The sequence below is a fragment of the Schistocerca gregaria genome, chromosome 10, assembly GCF_023897955.1.
Source record: "Schistocerca gregaria isolate iqSchGreg1 chromosome 10, iqSchGreg1.2, whole genome shotgun sequence".
In the NCBI taxonomy this organism is placed as follows: Eukaryota; Metazoa; Arthropoda; class Insecta; order Orthoptera; family Acrididae; genus Schistocerca; species Schistocerca gregaria.
This window is the reverse complement of record NC_064929.1, coordinates 141,360,991-141,368,844: the sequence shown is the minus strand read 5'-3', so window position 1 is coordinate 141,368,844 and position 7,854 is coordinate 141,360,991. Positions and strand designations below refer to the sequence as shown.

Sequence of the window (7,854 nt, the reverse complement as noted above, 5' to 3'; positions counted from 1 at the left end):
CATAACTTGAATGAGTGTACACTGTCGGTAGCGTTCGGTGCTTCAAATGAGGGCTATTGTCGAAATATATAGGCACTGGTATCTGAAGAAATGTTTTGAATTTGCATCTGCATTCTTAAAGGTGATTGGCGGATTAGTCGAGAGTGTAGGTCCTGTGCTTTTAAGTTCCGGAAAAAAAAAGTAGAAAGAAGAAAACACTGTTCATATTGCAATTATTTGAGTCTTGTCTAGTAGGATGTCCGGAAAGCATTCACAGAGTTGATCCTGTATTTCATAATGTCGTATTTTGTTCACTAGGTGACAATATGGAACCGTATGGGATATGTATCATGTGTACGCCGCTATGGACGAACAGAGCGAGGTCTCGTGTCTAGTCCCCGACGTACAAATATTACGGAAGGCTTCAGAAGAGAGCAGAGAACTGGCGTTGATATTTACATGGAGTGCAACAGGTAGGTCAATAGTGTAATATTATTGGAAAAATATAAAAAATATACCGGAATAACGAAAAACATTTGCGAAAGGAATGTCTTTTGCTTAACAATGTTCCCACAGGCAACATAAACTTGTACATGCACCCCCCCCCCCCCCCCCCCAACACTGAACTGATCAGTCATGTGGTCTGTAGAATCATCCTGGCACAGCCGACTTAGGATATGTGACTGAGTCATTCGTATCAGCTCACATGGGTCATAAAAGTTAAAAGCTGTTTAACTTTCTGGCCTCATTCACCATTCCCCACCACCATTGTCGCAAACAACCCCTATATGGATAATGCATCCTTGGCAGAAACCCTCTCGAATCTTTGTATGTGATAAGTTGCTATCATATTCATAAATTGAGCTTGACCTTCAGCTGTGAGCAATGGTGAATATTCAGGGACGTGATAGAAACGATCATTCGAAGCAAAAAAGTCTAGTAAACATAAGTTCTAAAGTGCATATTCGAAGAGCTATAAGCACTTCGCCATCTTCGATACTATGAAACACGTATATTATAACGAACAAGTGCTCTCAGCTCAGGAGGTATGCATTTTAGTTCTACGTTTGCTAGACAATTTTTTCTTGTTTTGGTCATACCCCCTCCTCCCAAAATATGGAAATCAAAGCACTTGCAGTAGAAGCAATTTGTTTCACAGTAGCGAAGATGGTGCTCGCAGCTCGTAAGACATGCATTTTGGAGTTCATGTTTACTATGCCTTCTGCTTCGAATGATCGTTCCTTTATGTCTGGATATTGACCACTCCCTATGGGACACAATGTTTGATAAATACTTTGTAAAGTGGTCAAAATGTCCTTAAAATGTGATAGTAATCTTAATCCGGACAAAATCATTTATTTTTGTACACAGTCTTCCTTTAAAACAACGCGATATTATTTACAGTAGCACAGTACATTGAGAGATATCGACTTACTGAATGTTCACATTATTCTAGAAATTCCAACATTTTAAAAGTTTTTTATGCCAATCAATGATTAGAAATGTTTGCTTTTCTCACTGATCGTAAATATTAGTAGCAAGTGGATATAGGAAATTTGTATGTGTCTTCATAGTTCAAACGCTACTCTTGACCTCCAAAAAATCTGATTATTATACAACCGTATTCGTATTGGCGCAGTCACTGTCTGGAGATTAGTCCAGCACAATGGCACAACGTGTAATTACAAGAAAATTGTGCAAGAATATTTATTTATATTTATAGCATTAGTGACCCTTCAAAACCGTGAGTAAGAACAAAAGCAAGTCTGAACAGCAGAAATAAGGACATTATTTTCTTGTGTACCTTCACGATGTTACGAACAGCAACTAATATTTCATGTAAAAACTTGGAAATTGTGTCTTTGAGGAATGCAACAATCATACAACAGTGGTAACAAGAGTGTCTCTATTTGCCGGTTGTCTCTGTGCTGTTTGCAACTTAATGCGAGCCGACATGCCAAAATAGCAGACGTATATCTCACTGTTGTATAAAGGAAGAAACACAGCTGGAAAGGAACTCAAAATTAGTGTTATACGTCCGGAAGCAATATTCAAGCGTTACGTCTTTCCCTTACCTATAAACTTTTTATTAACTAATTTGACACCCATTTCTATGATGAATCGGTTTTCGCGTCCGGTATTTCGGAACTCCGTCTTCTCTTCGTAGACGTTTCTACATCCATGTTCACACTCTATAGACCACGTTAGTGCATAGCAGCAGGTGTTTAGCATTGCATGACGTACCTAGTTCCTTTCCGTTTCAGTCACACATGGAATGCAAGAAGAGTGCATAGATCACTCTGTGTCTGCTGTGAAGAGTCTAATCTTGCATTCTGATTCCTTTTTGGGGCGATAGTTAGGGGCCCTGAAGAATAACTGTAGAATCTTCACTTAATACTGGTTGTGGAAACTTTGAAAGTATGCGTTCGTGAGTCAAACAAACCTATGTCCATTCGTGCAGCCGTTCCTTCACGCGTCCATAACTTTTACATGGCATTAGTTGTATAACATATATCCTCCGAAGAATGATCTATCTTGTGTGGAAAGACGTCAAAGACATAAATTTAATTTAACTGGTTACCGAACAGCATGTCCGAAACCTGATGTTTTTGAATAATGGTCTTGAAGGCACAAATAAACCACTTCCTTATCAGGATCTGAAGTCAGCTATACCAGTGCCAAGGGAAATACACGTCAAAAGCTACAAATTTTACTTTTTCTTCTTGCATCAAACACTGAATTTGAATCAGTGAGACATGGTGTACCACAAGTTCCGATTGGGTCTTCCGTTGTTTCTGAAAAACATCAATGATTTTCAGTTTCCAGTCTCAGAATATGAGAAGATGCTGCTTGTTAGTTTTTCAAGATAATGCAAATATAGGAGTTCAAGCTATTATTAGTTCCTTTACTGAAAAGACAGCCATGAATAATTCGAAATCTATAACAGAGTGTTCTAGGCAAAGGTATTGTTGTCGAATTTTATCAAGGCACAGTATATGGACTTCAATTCTTCTCGTAGGACTAAACAAGCTATAAAAGTTGGTTTCTCAAACAATGAAGTACAAAAGTCGACAGGGTTATGGTTTGGCATAGATTACAATGTTAACCGGAAAACTCACGGCCTAGAAAGAATGGAGCACCTTGGTTCAGATGCTTGATGTATGCATTATAACTGTTATAGTCGATTTCAAAATTAAAGAAACTGGGTATGCCCCATATTTGCTTTTACGAATGAGTTATGGAATCATTCTTTGATAAAACTGTAATTTCAGGGACAGTATTTTCGGAGCACGGAGGGGAAATATGATAACTATATTTCGTGTTATCTCCGCAATGTCTTGCGGAGAGCTCTTTAGAAAACTGGGCATTTTGACAACTACATTACGATACGTGTATTTATCACCGGTAATGTCCTAACTCATTACGTTCCTGCTGCAGAAGCCCAATACGCAGCAATGTCCGCAGAACGGTCGTCGTGGAGACGTTATTGGTAGTTCCTTGGTTGATCTCGGCGACCAGTTGGTCAGCTGGCAAGTTTACTCGCGCGTACACATCTCCACAGCCTTACTTCACCTCTGACACGTATGGCCCCTGGATCACCACAGTTGCCTCAGAGCCCGCTTTGGTTAGCGCCATTTTGTCATGCATGGTATACTTAACAGGAATATTTAGACTTAGTTGTTTCCACACTTGGACCGAAAGCCAATGACCGTGCTCTTTTGTACCTCAGATAAATCGATCCCATTTCCCCATTGCGATAACGACTGCAGGTAATGGCCACCTTCAATAAGAATAATATGGGTTATTCTTCCAGAGTCACCATTTAGATACCTCTCCAAGAAGTCAAGAATTTTAACTGTAACTTCATAATGCATATATTCGCTAATGAAATTATTCATAAATAATCCATCACACATTTAGAAAAATAGTTTTCGCCACACCTACAACAGTAGATGAAAAAATGATCTTTATTATACTTTAACAAAGTTGTTAGTGACGCAGAAGAGAGTTCAATATGCAGCAACAAAATTTTTTGATCATTTATCTAACAACATGAAATATCTTACAGGTAGGAATGCAGGCTTTGATTCTAACCTAAAATAATTTCTTGTGGACAACTCCTGTTCTTTTTAAAACTGGTATTCCGAAAAAGGCTAACATTTTATCACAACTGTTTTTCCCAAACACCATTACGAACGTTAAAGGTGGTAAAAGAATATGATACATACCAGAAGCACCCTCCGCCATAAGCCGTAAGGTGACTTGTTCTGCACGGATGCAGTAGACAACAGCGGTGGTGGGAGACTTGTTTACCAGCTATTCACCAATACTGAAGCAAAAATTCGGATAGGAGATATCGAACCATCTAGTGGCATGGTCTGCTGAGTAAACTGAAATGGACTATATCCAGTGTACCTTAGGATTTAGACGCGAAGCAGTGTTGTATGTGATCATGGAGAATAATGATCGTTAAGAAATATCGTAGAGAGTGCACTTGATGGATGTGTGAAAGAACGAGAACGCTAGATGTCGAAAAACAGAAAAAAAGTACAGCTGATATACGTTAAAATCTATTGGAGCCCCGAGATAAAATATCAGAATTGCTGCAGTTCAGAAACCAGCCTTAATAGGGGACGTCGGCCTTGCTTTTATCCGCGAAACTAGGTTAAATTTGTTTCTACCTGAACAATAATAATGATAACACCTGAAACATTGTAACTGTATTCCGCAAGTTGCAACACTCAAGATTTTCGTTAACTTTAAATCGCGTACTCACTAGTGCAATGGTACGATTTTGGATGGTAGGAAACAATGGCGATCATTTACAGTTCGTCTTATGTTTCTGATTCCTTTTTCATCCGGTTCCTTCAGTACTTCAATAGGGTAATTTATGTAGTTGATAGCGACGGTTTCCTTTATGCTAAACACATTGAAATTTTCATTCTTCTCTCCTTTCGTTTAATCGTCATTCAGTGTATTACAAACAAAAGGTAACGTCAATAATTCCATAAAATACGCTACTGACAACAATAAATTTTATGCTATGTATTCCATTACTAGATTTCTGAAAATAATAAGGTTATCTTAAGTTAACTTCGATTACATTTTTGGCAAATAAAAACTTTGTGTTGCGTCTGTGTGCCACAACAATGGGTCGACTCTCTTACTCACTGGTTCCGTTGCTAGGTTTCGGCACTTCCGTCGCGTCCTTTCAACTGTTTTGCAACGTGGTGTTGGAAGCGACATTGCTAGCGAGGTCTGACGTTTAGCGAGGCGGAGAGTACTATGGCAGGAGTCTCTCGAGAGGTTGCACTCAGTAGACGCCTTCGGCTGGAAGGCAGGGCTGATGAGCGGATCATTGACACGATCAGACTCCAACAGCTGCAGCTGGAAGCTGCGAACAGCCAGTGCATGCGTGTAGACGCACTGCTGGAGAAACTGGACGCAGCTACAGAGACGCTGATGCGCTGTTGTGGAGCGGACTTCTCCGGAAAGCGTCCCCAGCTGGAACATAAGCGGGATCAGGATAAGCAGCTGGAGAAAGAGCAGTGTCAGCTCCTGCAGAGGCGAGGCCAGGATGGTTACTCTGAGGTGGTGGGCGAGATGTACGAGCACATGGAGGAGGAGCTGTATCAGAAACTCCTGATCAAGCTGGAAAAGGAGGAGAACGAGGAGAAACAGCTCGAGGACGAGCTGCAGCAGCCTCTGCAGACAGAACAGCAGCAGCAGGCGGCAGAGGAACCTGGCCAGCAGCAGCAGGAGCAGGAGGAGGGGCAGCGACGACAGCTGCAGGCCGAGTCTGGTCTCCAGCTGGACAGATGGTCAGAGCTGGAGCGGGAGCTGGAGAGAGATCTGGAGCTGTGGTGGGATACCGAACGGCCTGCGACCGAGTCGCGGTGGCGCATTGCCGCGGTCTTCCTGTGTGGCGTTTCTCTGCTAGTCTGCGGGCTCCTTCCGTGTCTGTGGTCCGCTGTTGGGGATCTGCAGCTGATTCACCACAGCCCACCGCCGATCTGAGAAAGTGTGCCGACAGTGTGTCTTTGTGTACGAGTCTGGCGTTATTGTGATTTTGACAGATATTGGCTGGAGTACTCCTCCTGTTATAGGAGTCTGAGAAACTCGCCACCCAAATCTACAGTGCTCTGCCGTCCTACAGAATACATTGCTAATCTCAGTGGTTGTTTAGCAAGTAAGATAATCATTTGGACAGAATATGGCTACAGTACTCCTCCTGCTACAGGAGTCAGAGAAACTCGCCACCCAAATCTACAGTGTTCTACCGCCTTACAGAATACAGTGCTAATCTCAGTGGTTGTTTAGCAAATAAGATAATCATTTGGACAGAATATGGCTGCAGTACTCCTCCTGCTACAGGAGTCAGAGAAACTAGCCACCCAAATCTACAGTGCTCTGCCGTCCTACAGAATACATTGCTAATCTCAGTGGTTGTTTAGCAACTAAGATAATCATTTGGACAGAATATGGCTGCAGTATTCCTCCTGCTACAGGAGTCTGAGAAACTCGCCACCCAAATCTACAGTGCTCTACCGCCTTACAGAATACAGTGCTAATCTCAGTGCTTGTTTACCAAGTAAGATAATCATTTGGACACAATATGGCTGTAGTACTCCTCCAGCGTCTGGAGTCTGAGTTGTCTGCCCGCAAAATTTACCCGTGTCTGAGGCTCTATGCTCGCATAATTCATAATGTATGTCACTGATTGTGGTATACCACATTACTTGTGTAACAAGTAATGTTCCTATTTGGGAAGAATATCGCTGCTCTTCTACTCCCGTGTCTCGAGTGCAACGAATACTACACTGCACGAGATGCTTACAATATACAATGTTTATGTGATTACTTAACAAGTTATACCTTCATTTGGACAGAAAATGACTGCTGTACTCCTCCAGCTTCAGGATTGTGAGTTGTTTGGTCACTCAACTTGCAGTGCATGGTGTTCCCGTGATATACAGTGTGTTCGTCATTATTTGCATAGCAAGTAATGTCTTTATTTCGACAGAAAATGACTGCATAATTATTCCTGCTTCAGGAGTGTGTTTGCTCTCATGAATGGAAGTGCCACAGTATACAGTGTTTATCTAATTTCTTGTGCAACAAGTAATATCTTGTTTTGGACTGAATACTGGTGCAGTGCTCTACATAACTAAAATGCCTAAGGATGCCAACAGTGAATGGTATGCTTACAATGTAAGTTCTTATCTCATTACTGGTGTAACATGTACTTATGTTAATTTGGACAGAATATTGTTACAGTACCCCTTCTGTTCCAGGTGTCTGAGGTTGAATCCTCGCATAATCCCACTTGTATAACAAGCAGTTTCTTGAGTTGTGAAGGACGTGGCTGCAGTTCTTTTCCCGTTTCTGGAACCCAAGGACGGCTGCAGCGGAATCTACTGTGACTGGTACGCTTCCACACACATAGCTCGTATCCTTACTTATGTAACAATATTTTAGTTTGGACAGAATTTTATTATAGAACCACTCTTTTTTCAGGAACTTGATGCCATCTGCTTGCGTATTCTACAGCGCATTACACTGACTATCCTCTGTCTATTTACTACACGACAAGTACTATTTATACTTGAGAATATCTCTGCAGTTCTCCGCCTGTTTCTGGATCACAAAAATGTATTCTGCGAGTAAGTAATGTGATTATTTCATTATTTAAATTTTTTGTGGTACAGTTGGAGGCTTCAAAAAAAGTCGATTATGATACACGAAAATAAGTTTATTTCTTTACTTATGGAACTGATGCTATTTTGATTTTATCTAAAGAATAACTTAGCATTTCTCCTCCTTTTGCAGAAATGTGAGCAAGTCTGCCATCCAAAACTACAGTGGAGTGCTGGC

The 7,854-nt window shown here is 41.2% G+C and overlaps 1 long non-coding RNA gene across 1 annotated transcript; it reads left to right on the top strand.

The window, feature by feature from the left end:
* The first annotated feature begins 7,095 nt into the window (after positions 1-7,095).
* Positions 7,096-7,579, top strand: LOC126293669 (uncharacterized). The gene is made up of 3 exons (XR_007552335.1): positions 7,096-7,178; positions 7,275-7,406; positions 7,498-7,579. It is a non-coding gene; the product is annotated as an uncharacterized LOC126293669 (long non-coding RNA).
* Positions 7,580-7,854: the final 275 nt, after the last annotated feature.